Source organism: Cygnus atratus, chromosome 2 (assembly GCF_013377495.2).
Source record: "Cygnus atratus isolate AKBS03 ecotype Queensland, Australia chromosome 2, CAtr_DNAZoo_HiC_assembly, whole genome shotgun sequence".
NCBI lineage: Eukaryota > Metazoa > Chordata > Aves > Anseriformes > Anatidae > Cygnus > Cygnus atratus.
Genome location: NC_066363.1, coordinates 147645874 through 147663886, shown reverse-complemented (window position 1 = coordinate 147663886; position 18013 = coordinate 147645874).

Sequence of the window (18013 nt, the reverse complement as noted above, 5' to 3'; positions counted from 1 at the left end):
ATTTGGAGACATTGCTCCCATGAAAGTCAACAATTACTTTGTTGCTAATTCCTCTTTCCCCTTTATGAAAAGTGAAGGATGAAATGGGATAACAAAGACAGAGAAGTACATATGTGATGAAATATCTGTTCTGTAATTTGCCATTGGCATGGGAAGAAGCAAAGCTTCTACCTTTGGCAAGGGAAGTACAAAACACAGCACATAACTTTTATTCCAAGGTTTCTGTAGATATGCAGAATGCAGGGAGTACTTTGATGTATTTGTTATACAAATAACGAAGCTTATACTACTCTGCATTTGCCAGCCAATTTCCCCATATAGACAACCATTAAATAGCTTCAGGAAGAGTTTCCAGCCCCTGTCCATCATGAGTGTATCTGTGGAGACCCTGGCTGTCTTTGGTCAGGCTGCAGAAGTAAACCAAAACCTCAGAAAGTCTCTTCCAGGTTCTGTTTTCTGACTGCTACATGGTAAAGAGTGTAGTCCTTGTGTAAATATCATGTCTCTTTTTGACCAAGGTGTCAAAAGTATTAAGGCAAGCCAAAAATTGCAGCTGTGGAATTTGATAACGCATCATCTGTAATGAGCTCAGGAAAAAATAAAAAATAGCAAAAGAGACCACAGAGTCAGTCTCTCTTCACGGGCTATGCAAGAATGACTGCATTCAAAAAGGTATTGGAAGAACACAGAATAGCGAGATAGAGACACATGTGGACAACACCATCAGGTATAGAGGTATAGAGGCCTAAAGATATGGATAGATAGCTAAGCCTATGATGTGAATGCTCTCAGTGGTTTGTTTTCTTGGCACACTGTCTAAAATTTGTTTCTTTTTATATTTATTACTTAACACATTGCAGATAATTCATCACCATTGGCTGCTTCTCCATTTAGGAGTCCCTTATAAATGAATATGCTTGAAGTCAATAAAAAGCAATCACCCTAGAATAAAGAAACAGTTTCTTGCTCATAAGGAACAAACATTTTTTCACATTCCAAGAAATCTCTTGTCCATTTTCAAATTGGCAGGCATAAAGTTGAAATCATGTCTAGATGGTTTATATGAGAACAACAGTGATTTAGATGTATTTTATTATGGAAAAAAAAAAGACAGTAAAAATTTAATATATATATATTTCAAATACAGGCTGTCAATGTCTGCAACAGTTACATTTGGGACAAGTATGAAATAAGTATCTGATTAACAAATAAGACCATATTTCCCCTGCAATAATGTTGCATACTACACAGTAGCTGTAGAAAGAGTAGTTATATAATGGGTTAAAAAACACACTATCAAGAAACTCAGTCTAGGAGATGTGTTACATTTAGCTTTTTCTTTAATCATGGTTTACAAGTAGGGACAAGCTCCAGTTACCCTTGTACTGGAAATAAATAAACATCTGTGTTAAAACTAGAGCAAGAGCTAGCCCTGTAGAAATAACTTCACAACTCTTTAAACAAATTTCCTTACAGTTTTACACTATCAATGATGGACTTGTTCACATTGGTCAGGACACTGGGGACATTGCATTGTAGATAAGTCCAAGACTGACCCAATGATTCACTTTTGTGTTGATGTTAGCATGAGGTTGCCACTGTTGCACTGGCAAGACAGTTCTGCTAACCAGAAAAGGGAGTAAGACAGGAGCTGTAGACATTTATTGATGGTTTTGTAAACGTGAATTCTCTTACCAATGCAAGTGTTTATACCTGCAGAGTGAAGAGATGACAAAACTTGGATGATCAGAGACAAAATAGCTCTCCAGACAGTTACTATACCTGTCTAGAGAAGGATATGATGGATACAGATTCAGACTGTCTACAACCAGAGTTTCCAAAGCCTCGTTTGCTACATGGATGAGAAAAAAATGTTGCAAACCATTATTGCAGAAATCTGCCAAAAACAGGCACCCACTACTCTGAGTGTAATTCAGCTGTCCTGAAGAGATGGCAAGAACATCCATTCACATGGTGGAATATATGCATGTATGTGTATATATGTGTTGTGGGGAGGGGGAAAGAGTCAGATAAAACACTCACAAGCAATGTAAGCAACTAAAACAACTTCTGCAGATCTTGCATTCGATGAATTTCACCTCTTTTATCTGAACATATGTATACAGCAATAAATTTTCTTATTTCTCCAACATGTTCATGTTGTCTTTGACGTTTGCTATCTCTTCTGTGTGCAGACAAAACTCATAAAGTGTGCATTTTTAGACACTGAATAGATGAGTGCATTATCATGCTATGCAGCTTTTCCTCCAATGTTAGCAATCGCAGTGAATTAATTACAAAAAATGTAATAAAGATGTAAAAACTGCCTGAGATCACCATCTGAGAACATAGCTCCTCTTCTATAATAGTACCCCAAAGACTACACCATATGCATGGATTATTAAAGTAAAAGAGTAGTTTTATTTTATCTGATTCTTGTTGCTTTTGTTTATTGTTCTCTTCAGAGCACTTGACAGTAGTGAGGAAACCACAGGTTGTCACTAATGTCTTTCAATCTACATAGATACAAATGAATAACCAAAGAAAATTGCTGTATTTTATTTATTTATTTATTTATTTATTTCAGCTACCTCATTCCTCCCACTCTTTGGAGCCCAAAATCTAAGTTCAACCCATTTCTAAAGATACCCTTGAAGAGTCCTCAGCACTAGTAATGGCAATCATTTGTTTCCTGAACTGTCAAAAAGCTCTCTGCTGTCACAGGCAGAAATGAAGCTGAGAGTGCTGTGTGCCTAACTATAATGTTGTCTAAAGAGAGATTAGTGCAGACAGATTGAAAAGAAGAGACAGAAGTCTGAAGCATTTTGGAAACATCATGAAGCTAGGTTTCTTTATGCATTAGAATCATACAATACTCCAAGTTGGAAGGGACACACAAGGATCATTGAGTCCAACTCATGGGTCCACACAGGACCACCCAAAAAATCAGACCATGTGTCCGAGAGTGTTGTCCAAACACATCTTGAACTCCAGCAGGCTCGGTGCCATGACCACTGTCCTGGGAAGCCTGTCCCAGTGCCCGACCACCCTCTGGGTGCAGAACCTTTCCCTAACACCCAGCCTGACCCTCCCCTGTCCCAGCTCCATGCCGTTCCCTCGGGTCCTGTCGCTGTCCCCAGAGAGCAGAGCTCAGCGCCTGCCCCTCCGCTCCCCTCGTGAGGGAGCTGCAGGCCGCCATGAGGCCTCCCCTCGGCCTGCTCTGCTCTGGGCTGAACAAACCAAGGGGCCTCAGCTGCTCCTCATACATCTTCCCCTCTAGACCCTGCACCATCTTTGTAGCCCTCCTTTGGACACTCTCTAACAGTTTTAGATCTTCCTTATACTGAGGACCCCAAAACTGCACACAGTGCTCAGGGTGAGGCTGCACCAGCACCAAGTAAAGCAGGACAATCACTTCCCTTGACTGGCTAGCAATGCTGTACTTGAAGCATGACAAGAAAGAAATGCCTTCATAAACAGACTTGAGAGGTGGACTACAGTTAGTATTTACTAATGGGACAGCCATTGATGGAGTCCAGTGACGTTTGCTCTAAACAAATAGGAACAGGATTAACAATCCTGTTATAATATTAGCAACTGAATTTGCCTTAACAAAAATTGATGGCTACACCCACACTACTCTTCCAAATTAATTTTATTTAACAATGAGAACATTTCATCCTAAAGAAGACAGCACAACAGGTCAGATGAAACGTTCCCTAAGAGAGCATGGTCACTGCAGGGACTACACATGTCCCCCAAAGACAAGTGAGGTGTGGAAAGGTATTTTGTAGGTATCCATAACAAGGTGAGATTAATTCCACCCTGTATGCCTGTACTATTGAAAATAAAATAGGGTTTCTCAATTCAAAATTTACATGAATAGGATTGTAGAGTTAAAATTTTGGGCAAGTACTACAGCTTCTAGAAAATCTTGGTCTGTGTCTCCCTGAGAAATCCAGCCAGTATTACTAGACAGTCTGTAATATATCAATGCTTTATATAACCAATTCTTTCTGTAAACAATACAATGAGAACTTAATCTCTTGCACACAAGAAAGTACAATATCCTTTGTGATTTCAGTCCAAAAACAATTATTGAAAGATCAAAACAAATCTTTCCTGTGTTTAACTTTTTTAGTAGAAAAAACAGTTATTGTCAAACCTGGCCACGTTGTCTGTACATGGTCTCTTCAGGAAGCGATCCAAAGGCTGATTCTCAAAACCTGGCAGCATGGCCATTAACTGTTCCCTACCAGTGTCCACTTACAGAAAGTCACAACATGGGACAGGTCTGACACATTGGTAAAGGTGGGTTCACAGGACTGAGGCAGAAATAACTACTGGGTGGATATGTTTTAGACAGTAAAATAGGAGAAATACCAATATACTTAGTTGTAGATAAAACTTTGCCATTGAAAGTTGTGATTCAAGATCACTATCAAGATCACAGTTGTATCCTCTCCTTGGGGAAGAGAGACCAAAGGCAAGAGGACACAGGGCAAGCTTAGGAGTGAAAACGACCTTCCAAAACAACCTTCTCCATTACCCGTTTTTGTACATGGTAGTGAACAGAACTTAGTTCTGGGGTACTGAGATACTTTCCTGAGTGCAGGCAAAATTAATTCATGTTCTCTCAGGAAAAGGAGTCCAGGGCTGGCTGTTCCTATTCCAGGAGAGGGACCATTGGGTGGGAACTCATATGAGGTGCAGCTTCCTCCCTCCGGGAAGGGCATTTCTCCAAAGTATCCCTTCCTCGGGGACTGCCCTGGTGCTTCCCTTCTAGGATTGGCTTTTTTTACCACACTGCCTTTGATTATGCAAACAACTGCCATCTTCCACTTAAAAATGCTATAAATCAGAATGAAATAATGGTCTCCTTCAAACAGAAGTTATGATGGCTTTTTTATCTGTTTTTTTTTTCAGTGGACCTAAGTATAGATACTTTCAATTGCCATAGAACAGAAAATTACTGTCTCTACCTCTTCTTTTTGTATACCTGTTGTGGTTTAACTTGGAAGGCAGCTAAGCATCACATTGCCATTTGCTCACCCCCATTGGTCTCTTCCAGTGGGATGGGGGAGAGAACTGGGGAAAAAAAAAGGGGTAAAAATTCATAGGATGAGATAAAGACAGTTTAATAGGACAGAAAATGAAGGGAAAATAATAACAACAACAATATCAATAATAAAAGAATATACAAAGCAAGTGATGCACAATGGTCACCACCAGCTGACCAATGCCCAGCCAGACCCCAAGCAGTGGCAGCTCCTGCCCTCCCACCCCTGACCAACAGCTCTCATTGCTGAGCACGATGCCCCATGGTGTGGGATGTCCCTTTGGTCATTTGGGGCCAGCTGTCCTGGCTGTGTCCCCTCCAGCTCCTGTGGCACCCCCAGCCCCTTGCTGGCAGGGCAGCATGAGGAGCTGGGAAGTCCATGGCTCTGGGTGAGCATTGCTCTGCAACAACTGAAACATCTGAGTGTTATCACCTCTATTTTCATCCTAAATCCAAACCACAGCATCATACCAGCTACCAGGAAGAAAACAAACTCTGTCCCAGCCAAAACCAGGATAGCAACTCTATCAGCATTGCCTTTTTTATGTACCGTGGGGGAGAGTGAGACTGTAGTGGGTAGGCCAAAAGAGCCAGCAGTCTGTCTGACCCTGGTTCTGTATAATTCTCTAAGGATCTCTGTGCAAGCATTGTCATCTAGGAAAGAGTATTTTAGCATACTGACCTGGAATTAGATACTATTGACTCTCATTTGTTAAGTCCTTCACCTGAAAATTGGCTACTATCATAAAATAGTGGATATTATAAAAACTAAAACGTAAAACTGGAAGGGGATCTCTTGACAAATAATGGAAACATTTGCAACATTTCCTTAGTTGTATGCATCATCAGTGTGGTGTGTGGTGTGAGAAAAGGAGTTAAAAAGAAAAAAAAAAAGGCACAAAATGAAGGTAAAGATTTAAAACAAAATGACCTAGGCAAAGAGAAAACTATCCTAACTATACAGGTGCATTTGGTGGGGAAGACGACATTCTTGTGACTGATGCATGGTTAAGTCATGTACTTTACAGCTCACATTTCTTCAATTAAAACTCTTCACGCTTACCATATATAGCGTCTTTCATCCAAGGATCTTGAGCTATTTGCAAAGACTAAACACCTTTCAGCATTTGGCAAAGAATAATGGTAGTCCATAGTCATAAACTGGTAAATGAAATGTTGTCTTCATACGCTGCCTCATATATGAGATACTAAGGAGGCAATAAGGAAATGGATGCTGAAAAATAACAAAGACTATTCAATGCTGTCACTGGTGAAGAGGAAAACAATTATTAAAAAGAACAAAAGCTGATGTTTTCAAAGTCAAAATGATACCTTATTACTCCATCTCAAGTAAAGACAAATGAGCAAACGAATGTATCTTAGTGTTTATATTACTGTAGCCAGATACTTGATAAATATCAGAAGCTGAAAAAAATGAATAGATTTAGAGAATCAAGAAAATCAAGATTTAGAAAACTAAATCACTGGTGATTCTGCAGGTATGCCACATTAATGAGTGATGATAGCAATACAGCTGCAACAATATGGATCTCAATTTATTCTAAATACCTGCACTGTTTGTTACACTGAATGTTGTGTCTAAAATAATGACTTTTAAATATATCTGTGTACTATCTTAAGATTTGCATTCTAAAAAGAATTATGAACATGCCTACTTGGTGTGAACCATGTTTTCTATTTTCTAGGAAAAAAAAAGAAAAGTTTAATATTGCCTTTAGTGTGTGTCATTTACTCCTTACAAAGAATTAGAGGAAGTAGGCCAGCATTAGAAAACATGAATATTTGTCTTTACGCACCAGCAACCTATTAATTCCTTGACTTTTTGACCACAAATGAATTGAGTGTAAAATGTACTGTGTCTCTAAACCCTTAATGTCAGCTTCCCACGTTCACTGTGTGGCTGTTCCACATCAATTTACAACAAAACCACAGTTTATCACTATCAGGGTTGCTCTTTGTGAAAAGTAGAATGAAGTCACTAGTAAAGCTGAAAGTGAATTTTGCCCAGCTTTCTATCAACTCTGCAGCTTGGGTTCAGATTTTGGTTTCTCAGGAAGCTCACAAGCTGGGGGCCACTACCCGACCTTTTGGTCAAAGTCCAACATCTGCCCATATTTGCCAGCACACACAAGCTGTGCTACCTGGCCCTCTGCACCAAATTCTCCAGGACCAGCTCACAAGTCACTTATCACCATGACAGATTGCCAGCAGTTTTCTCTCTGTTTTACGTTGAATGCTACCCAGATAAGCTGAATCTGTTGGGCAAGTAGTTTCTGTGCTGCCCAAACTCTTCCTAACTCTGTAACTCTGATGCCAACAGGGCAGTTTCCTGCAGCATGCTTCTCATGGCCAGGTGTGGTCACCTGCACCTCCTCCTTCATGATTATCTGAGAATACATCCTCCAAATGCAGTTAAAACATAGTTAAGGTGGAATAGTTAATAAAACAACATGCTTGTGTTTTCATAATGCGTTGCTAAGGGATGTCACAACTACAAACTATAATCTAAGCAGTCATTCTGTTTACAACCAGAAGAGCAGAATGATTGAGGTCTATTTCCCAAGTACCCTAACAAGATATGATAAGAAACAACAAAATCATTGTTTGCTTTCAGTACATTAACGTCTGCAGTGTTGCTGTGTTATATAGACATTAAAAAGTTTATCTTTGTTGATTTTGACTATTTCAGCGTGGACTTGTGAAATTTCTGTACTGAAACTGTCATTTGCAGAAACGTATTTAAAGCTCACTAAAGTTCTAAACAATTCTTTTTCAAATGCAGGTCAATTTGAAAAGATATATTGGTTTGCAGCCTGAGACATGGCAGCCTGACATCAGTACTCAGGCACTTTGCATTCTAAGCACTCTCTTTTGTGTTTAGGGACCTCATGATGTTATGCCAAGCCATAGACCAAACATCAGATTTAAGATTGAAAAAAAAAAAAATCAGTCTACACACACAATCTGTCATCCATAATGCAACAATAATCTTCTGATCTTTTGGACTAACTCCTAAAGGCAAAGATTTTAGCTACAGACAAGAACAATAGAGAACACAGTTCATAGGGATTAATCAAGTTTTTGTTTTGTACAGATGTAAAATCTGTGTAGAAGATCTTCATTACACGCCAAAATATCAGTTAGTGATTTTCCTTTTCACTGGCTTCTCTTTTCCTTCCCTTTATTGTACTTAATACTTTCCCATGTTCTCACCAGGTTTTTGTCCTAACAGAGCAGGAGAGAGGGTGGAGCACCCTCTGCAAGAAAACATTCAAGCTACATATTGTGCGTGCAACTCACTGGCCAGTTCGTAGCATATAAACATTCAAGGTCATACTCAGTCCAGGCATATGTGACCTCACAGCATTATCTAAAGCCTTTTCCCTGACCTCAGGGGTACTGGGGTACCAGTTCTTGATCTAAAGCAAGTGTAATTTGTTCATTTAAACCTCTGCCATCTGCACTTCAGTTAGATTTGATTCATCTAGGCACATGCACTCCCAAATCTCACCCCAAAACCTGCAGGCCAAGTGAGGAAACAGTATACTTAATTGCACTTCACGCAAAGCTGATAAAATAATTTTCGCTTGGGTCTTTAGGAGGGAATATTTAAGAGTTGTGTTTGCTGACTAACCTGCATTGTGCACTTTACAAAGGAAACTTCAAGATTGGTTCTCTTATAGAAAAATAGATTATATGTCCAACAAGGCTGCGCCCCTGAGAAAAAGAGCAATGACTAAACAAATCTTTTCTTACAGTGTGGAGGCTCAGGGTAGACAAGGAACACATGAGATCTTTAACCTTTCCTCCTGGACAGTCACAAGAAAAAAGCATCAGGGACCTCAGTTAATAACAAACAACTCCTCCATATCACACAGCATTGAACGGTACAACACACACACTGCTGCTGCTGCACTGAAATGTCATTATTGGTCACAAGCCCAAATCCCTCTGCGGGACCTGACCATCTGGTATACAGAACAGGACACTGTTTGATGCACAGTGTTATCTCTGGAGGCGGAAGCAAAAGCAGGAATGGCAGAATGGGGTGTTGCCTAAATGTGTAGTGCCTGTGAAGAAGGGATGTGCCAACTGTTCTTTTATTTCATTACCTCATAGCCATGGAGAACATACTTGCCCAGATCCTCAAAAGGAGCCTGGTGGCATCTTTTAGGACTTGGACCTAAGTAATGTGGATGTATCCATATGCCTAGGTTTTTCAATTCTCAGGTTATTATTAAAATCCCTTGATTTGCAACTGGCACTTTGTAAGGGAACATCCTCTTCCAGAGCATGAAGCCAAGTGAGATAAACAATAAACTAAGTAAGTTTCAAGAAAAATTGATAACTGTATCATTTGGATCTTTGTGGGAGGGAGAGGAGGGAAGGATGTAAAGATACAACTCAGTTTGCTGAGCTGTTTTTTATAGCTTAAATTGTGCATTTTAAGTATAAATTTGGAACAGCCATCTTTAGCAGACTGGTAGTTTTTTTTTTTTTTTTTTTTTTTTTACAGACAAATGGGCACTATTAGAATAATAGCTGATAAAGTTGCTTTCTTGAAGAAATGTTGTCTTAGAGCATTCTTTTCATGTAAGGAACAAAAAATAAGATTTCCTTGACCACTTTTTCAAGCGTACCTCTGTACGGTGTTTCCAGCTCAGCTAAAGCCAAAATTGCTGAAACAGAAAAGTGATATCCTGTGCAAAGCCAACATAATGGAATATGGAAACACATCCAAATTTTGTGATGCTTATAAGGCTGAAAATGTCAAACAAGATGAAGTTTAACCATCATTAATTTGCATCGTGAAACACTAGGAGGAAATATAGAGGTAATCCATATGGAATAAAGAAATGCCATTTTCCCCTCTCATTTTTGTTTAGTTGGGTTTGAATTAATTCTGCTTTATTTTGGTCCATAGCCAAGTTGAACACTGATTTTAGCTGATTTGATTTTTTTTTTTACTTCCTTACTTTAATTGTACAGTAGCATGTTAGTGTTCATTGCTCAGCTATATCGCTGTATGTGGATCCCATTGCAGACTGAGACAGTGTAGCCCTGAATGCTATGATAGGCCTTCTCTAAACAGGGCACAAACATATCCATAAGCTTTCTGCTAGAAAACAGCATTCATCAGTCTGCTTTAGACATGATGTGAACATGCTTTTGAAATGTTTTGCCACTAGAAGGGGGTAAACAGGGTTAGAAAATGAAAGAAGCCCAACTTCCTGTGTTACTGGGAAACTAATCTGAAAAGACAGGGGAGTTTCAAACGAGTGAGTTATGCTTTTTCTGGTTTAGAGTTCCACATGACATTCAGAATCAGTCATACATGTGGTTTCTTCTACAGCTTTTAAGAGGGCAAGGCTGCAGGACCAACATGCTGATCTCCCAAAACTTTTGGCTTGGCTACAATGCCTCAAAAGTATTAGCAAATGTTTTAGAACAGAAACAGAAACAGGAATTAAAAAAAAAAAAAAGGAAAAAAAAAAAGTGATTCAGCCCTCACTGTTTCAGATTTGCCCTTTTTGTCTTTTCCCATAGAAAAAAAGCCAGAAAAGCAGTCACAGCTCCTGGCATTGTGGTGTGCTCTGTGCCCTGTGCTTCAAGCACAGTACTGTGGAGTGCTGGAGCAGCCTTTGAGTCATAGACTCACAGAATGGTTTGGGTTGGAAGCGATCTTAAAGATCATCTAATTCCAACCTCCTTCCAATGGCAGTGACACCTTCCACTAGACCAGGTTGCTCAAAGCCCCATCCAGCCTGGGCTTCTTTGGTCTGTAGCCCTATTTTAATGGACACAAAGACGATCAGAGGGGGCACCTCTCATAGAAAGGAAGGTTCAGACAGTTGGGGTTGTTTAGCCTGGACAAGAGGAGGCTCTGGTGAAACCTTACAGCGGCCTTCCAGTACCTAAAAGGGGGGAAAGCTGGAGAAGAAATCTTTGCCAGGGACTGTAGTGATAGGGCAAGGAGTAATAGCTTTAAACTAAAAGAGAGTAGATTTAGATTAGATATTAGGAAGAAATCCTTCACTCAGAGGATTGTGAGGCACTGGCACAGGCTGCCCAGAGAAGCTGTGGATGCCCCATCCCTGGAGGTGTTCAAGGCCAGGCTGGATGGGGCTTTGGACAGCCTGGTCTGGTGAAAGGTGTCCCTGCCCATGGCAGGGGGTTGGACTAGATGGTCTTTAAGATCCCTTCCAACCCAAACCATTCTGTGATTCTATATACATCTTAGTACGCTACTAAACCTAAGTCTGTTGCTGTCACTTGCATTTTCTGTCACTTGCTCTCAAGATAAGCTCAGCCAGAAATTGATGACCTGGTCATGCCACATAAACCTAAAAGGCCTTATTGAAGTCTGACAGTGCAGCCTCCAGTCAGCAATACTTTTTGATACAGCCCTTCCAGAAGCGTCATTCTTACTGTATATGTGCGAATATGCCATAGAATGTATAATTTTGCCTATGAAATACCATCCAAAATTATGGCAAAAAATAAAAAATAAAAAAATATATAACAGCTATTCTCACCTTAAGGTTTCTGACATTTTCGATTCAGTCCTACCCTTTGATGAAAAACTTGTCTGCTACTGCAAAAGTGTTGGCCATGGCTGAGAGAATACAAGGAGATACTCCATGAGCTGAGTAGAAATTTGAAGGACAGTATGATTATGTCATTTATATAAGCATAAACCAGGGAAATGAAATAACATTCAATAGGCTAAAAAAAAAAAAATCCTCAACACCTTACTTTGCAGTCCTTTGCTCAGCAGACCATGTTTCTCTTAATCAATTTATTGATGAGTCTTTAACCTGGCTTAATTTCCTCCTGGCTGATCCCAATTAGGAGAGTGCAGAGCTCTAAAAACTGGGTGAAGATACTCAGACAGACGTGATTCTCTGGAGTAAGTGGATATAGCTATTTAACTGGGTTTTTGTTTGCCTTTTTTTTTTTGGTGGTATTTGCAAGTTCTTCGTTCCAGCTGTGCCTGAAAGTGGAGGGGACAGTTTAGTCCCATTTAAGCCAAGTTCCTGTGTGGTATCCACTCCTACTTTCTCTTCTCAAAATGGGAAGATGGCCAAGGGACATCCAGTCAGTAGGAAAATGATCTTCAGGGATGCTTGAACGAGGATCCATCAAAGTAAAGAGCCAACACAGCTGGAAAAAATAGGAGCAAGACCTCACTGAAAGCCAGATGTTGAATACACATTTTCCTTCCTATTTTTTTATTATAATGTTTTAACGACAACAGAAAAGTATTCTTTTTTTCTTAAAATACAAGCAGGAAAGGAGACATATTATGAGTTTAAGTAAATGTTTTATTGTTCTAATTACTCTGAAATAAGTTTATATATAAATGTTATTGACTGGAGAAGAAACATATGCTTCTTGGCCCAGCAATGATCAATGTAGTCAGTTCTAGGTTTGCTTTCTGTCTGTGCACTTTCACAAGATGCTTATTGTTTTTGAATTAGTTGCATTGTAGAGTTAAATTTATATGAAGGGATTGAGCAGACAAAACAGAGACCTTTTAAAAAAGAAACTTTTCATGCAGATTTTGATGGAAAAAGATATATGAAATGATAGGGAAGGGTGTAGCTGATGAGTAAGAACTCTATAGGGAATGTTTCCTTGCACAACTTAAAAGCTTGGTAAATCCAGAGCTGAACTAATGTGCAAGGGATTGTGACTGAAGCAATGCCAAAAGGAAGAAGGGAGGATCAAGTGTCAGAAAAGCTAGAATCACATTGAAGAAGTCAATCTGGGGGTAGACTGGTAAAAGAACTTGGAAAGAAAGATGCCTTGTTCAGGCCAGATGTCTCAGTGTCTCTGTACAGGTGTGACTGATATTTCCCCTGATACATAACAAACTTGAGGAGAAAGAGCTCACAACAGGGATTCAAGAGTTCAACGCTTGGCTCTGTCATTGACCTTTTCTGTGTGTACAGCAAGTCCTAATCTTCCCTCTTTAAGTCAGTCTTGCCTGTGAGCTCTCCTAGAAAGAGTGTCCTGTTGTGTTTGCAGCTATCAGGCTACTACAAGGAACAGTGCAAAACTGAGTGGAGCTTTTAAGGAAAAGTTTCAGTAACAAATGATAAATTGTAGATTTTTTTCAATCAGTAAGTAGGCACATAATGGCAAATGGGAGTTCGAATGTCACTGTCTATTAAGGATGGAGAAAACTGTCTGGAACAAGATCTGTTTGTGGGGAAAATAATTATGTAGCAGTTCTTCTGATAGTCATGTTATGGAGCCAAAGGCCAGATACAGACCTTTGTGGAGTCATGACTTATTGTGGGAAACTAAAACCTCTCTGATACAAACTGGAGAACAAATGCTCTTAAGCAATGAGCTCTCCTTCACATGTCATTTCGTAGGTAGATTTCATTAAACAACAACAAAAATGTGCTAAAGCTAAAAACAAGTTTTATAAAAGATCAGTTCTGAAAAAAAAATTAAAATAAAAAATAAAATAAAATAAAATAAATAAAATAAATAAGATAAAATAAAATCTGGTACCATACTTAGATGATTGACTTTTTCACACTAAACTGGACATCCCTTATGTACATGGATAGCAGTACACTGCTCATTATGAGAAATTACTAGTACCAATAATAACTGAGGATTTCAGAGGAAAGCACTGGGGGAAAGCAAGAAACAGTTACAAAAGCCAGGAAATGTCATCCAAAAGGAGCACAGTAGAGTTTCTAAGTTCAGCCACCTCAGGAGAAGTTTGCTTAATCATGGAATGAAATAATATTTTCACAAATGAAAAATAGGAATGTTTTGATGAAATCTGCTACTGAGACCTTCAAGTTTTGCATCAATACAGACAGTACAAAAATTACACCAAAAGCCAATTAAGAATTAGAATCACATGCAGAGAGTGAAATTGAATCAGCACAAAATGCATCATTTAGAAACTGTTGAAGATGAGGAACTATCTACACTTTTTTATCTCTAGATGACAATGAGCTGACAGAGCACTGCTGTGGAAAGGCAATGCAGCCCCAGGATGAATGGAGGAACTGTTTTAGGTGCACACAGGGGAGTGTTACCAAAAGCGCTTACCAATAAATTGCTTGTGGCATCTCATCATTTAGGAGACTAGAGGTAATTGTCATCCTCTTATTAAAAAATAAATAAATAATAATAATAATAAAAAAATACATATATAGAGAGAGGGAGATGGAAAAAAAGCAGAAACAAGCTTGAGTGATATAGGGAACATACAGCTTTCAAGGGAAGCAGCAGCTAAGGAGCTTAGCAGATTTGCTCTTGTAAATGAAAGGTGTAAAAATACAACAACCTTGGGCTACAAGGTTTTCCCCCATGCATTAAAAGAACTACTTGTATTAAAAGCAGTTTCAGAACAAGGACAAGTGCATACAAACTAGTAGAGAACTGGCAGAGAGAAAAATCTGGTTTTAGAAATGAGAACAGTTAGAAGCTAGAAAGTGATTTCCAACAGTTAGAATGGAATTTTTAGCAAGTTTAGTAGTTCAGGGGATATTGGTAAAAAATGAAGAAAGAAATTAAAAGTAATAGATATATCTCATCTGTTTTTAGGATATAGTTTAGTACATTTATCAAATGGAATTGAGGACGGTGGGGACTGGAGAAGAAGACCCAGAGGATCCCACCCACGTGGGAACATAGTTAAAGCTTCCTGCCAGAGCTCCTTTTCTGCTCTGGGAAATATTTCACTATCATCTTATCTTCAAAGCCATGAAATTCTTACATTATATTTGGCTTCCTTGCAAAGTTTTTTATAGCTTTTTCCTCAAGCCATACAATTACCCTTCTGAGTTGTCCACCTTGTGGTCTCCATAGTCCTCCCACTTTGGCTGAACATTTCCAACCCCCACCTCTCCACCTTTTAACCCCATCGCTAAAGATAAGGAGCTTCTCAGCCCCTCCCCAGAGACCTGTATCCTGACCGAGTTTTTTTTTTTCCCCTCAGTGGCTCTCAGACCAAGTCCAGATTCTCCTGGAGAATCATCCATCCACTCAACACCCTTAATCTATCCCATGTGAGCTGGTTCTCACCACCAAACTACTTTGGACCAGTAGAGGAGAGGGTAGCCTTTTTCAAGGCTTCTTTTCCAGAGGTATTAAAGGAGCACAGGGTTTCTTCTTCTTCTAAAGTATCATCTTTTTTCCCTGGGCATAATTTTTTTTTTTTTTCTCAAGACTGACATTTTCTCTTCAAAGGATCTCCCAGAACAAGCAGGCTTTTGCCTTCTTGTGTCCTTCCAGAACACAAGGAATGGGAATGATGGGTGTTGGAGACATCCTCTCACTTCAGAGGGCCAGTATCGTATTACTGCACATTGAAAAGTGCATTTTCTATTAACATTTGAGATTTTCCTCATATAATGCTCACTGAAAAACAGAACTTCTCTGTTTCAGCCTCTGAAAACAGAAGTTACAGATATGTTTGAAGTAGAACAGCTTGATTCACAGCAAGTGTTTCAACTCTCACCTTCCAGTTAACACTTTTGGCAGACTCTGAGTTGCAATCCTACAAGATGGAATGATATGTTTCTACTTTTCTTTAAAGTGATTTGGGGTTTGTAGTTCTTTTAATTAAGATCAGTTATTTCTAGTAATTGGAGTTCTGTTTTCTAGGTAATATATAATTAAAGCTGTAAGTTTAAAGAGCCTTTGTTATATGGTCTCATATTCTGTAGTCTGCACAGCCTGGTAGAGACTTGTGGAAGTCTTTAGCATCCTACTACATCATCCAGCCCTTTAGCTAGACATTTTATGAAATGAGGAGAATTATTGTATTTGTAGAGCCTGATTTTTGTCTTAGAATCAATGTTTCTGGTCAATCATCCTAAAAACCTTGTTTCTCAAAAAACTCTCAATTCTAGTAGTGTTACTGCCTTTTCAATTCATTTCTCTCACCAGAGCTGTGTTTTCATGTAGCACTGCCATTTCTTTGTGCTGTTTTCAAATTTTGTATTTTAATGGCAAGTAGCTGCCCCATTCAGTAAAAAGCTAATTAGCCCCAAAAGTTAAAAAAAAAAAAAAAAAAAAGGTAGAGAAAAGAAGAAAGTGTGAGATAATACCATCGGCTCCCTCCCAGCAGGTAGGGCACAACACGGGGACCCTTTGCTCCATCCCAAGTAGACTGGGCCATTGGAAAAGTTGCCTCATTTCTCTGTAGTTCAGTTTTCCTAAGCTACAAGATTAGCATAATTATACCCATAATGAAACTACATTTCCATGACTTGTTGGAAAAAAAAAAAACACAAAAAACTGCTGTATGAGAGCCTATTATAGCTTATTATGTGCTGTTGTATAAACAGGAAAAACAATCATATTTTATTGGTACAACCAATGTCTAATCAACTGTCCTTTCACTGCTCTATAAAAATATGGGATGCACAAAGGACTTCACCTCTTGATTTTATAACAGGTATGAAGTTTATATCTGCTATTTAGAGGAGAAAATAAATCTTCCACTAAAAGAGACAGGATTGAAAGGGGATGAGGAAGGGAAAGAAACAGTGGAGCCTCTAGCAAATACACCAGCTTTACTAGAGAGAAGTAAATAATGCAGGTTAAAGAGAAATACATAAAGGATCTCTCCCACCCAGCATAATTGTTTCTAGAGCACCTGCAATTTCTCTTTGCTGGAAAATACGTGGCATGATAAATCTCTGTTGATATATCACTCCTGTGCAGTCTATCTTCCAGACCTTGCAGGCTTTGAAATTTCAAGATTGCTTAGTTTAACCACTTCCAGTGTTAATTCTCACATGACTTGACTGAGAATTCATGGACTAGTCTCAAATACATAACACAAGGAAATTATTGTCAAATATAAGAAACTTCCCCTGAAGATACCAATATTCTATGGGCAGGCCTGGTGGCAAGCTGGATTTGATCCTATGAGGACTTTACAGTCCTTTTCCAGTTCACTGAACATATTTTCAAAAAAACATAGCACAAGATACTGTATGTCATATCATGATACCTATTTGTGTATGCCTCTGGTGTGGTAAAAGTAATAATTTTCCCTTGATGTAGAACATTTTTTCTTCGATGATGTGTGTTAGTGACAATTGTTTGATGAATGTATATTTTAATGATCATTCTACAATAATGAAATAATAGATAGCAATAATAATAAAATTATAAATTCTTCTGAAATCTCAGACTTGTTTTTTTTCAGAAAGCTGCTAGACCTTAGTTATTTGGGCATCCCATTTAAAACCTGCACTTCTTTCTTAAAAACCAAAACAAACAAAAGAACAACAAACTGATTTTTAATATGTACTTATAAATCCTCATACTCAATTGGGCAAGTCTTGAAAGTTTTCTGAGATGAGCAATGGCCTCCCTCATTGACAGTTCTAGCTCTGAACAATTTCTTTTCCTGCCTGACTCTGTTCTAGACAGTCTCTCTTTTGTTAAACCAATATATTCAGACAGAATTATCCCAATAAGCATCAGGGCAGTGGGCACAACACATAAATGATCACAAGGTAGCTCCAAGTATATCTCAAATCGTATAGGGAATTTTTACTGTTGGTAAAATGTCAGTGCTATCATTAAAATGACAAAATATTGTAGCGTAGACAAGACAAATGTTTGCATCCTGCTAATTTTAGTGCACTATTTCCAGAGAGCAAAATCCTAAATCACCGGGTGGAGCACATCACCATGAATTGGCTCACTCATTCTGCTCTACGATTCTCCTTTCGCGGTGCTGAAAGCTCTCACTGACCCTGCAGATTTAGTTCCCTTCAGCGCAATCACACAAACGTGGTCTGAATCATCACTCAAACGCCTGGGATCTCTGGCAAGAAGGGCTGCTGGTGATTCCCTTAGAAACCTCTCCTGGGGTGGATAAGTGACCGCAAATGATGAGAGAGAGGGCAAAGACAGACATTTCTTTGAGAACTGGTG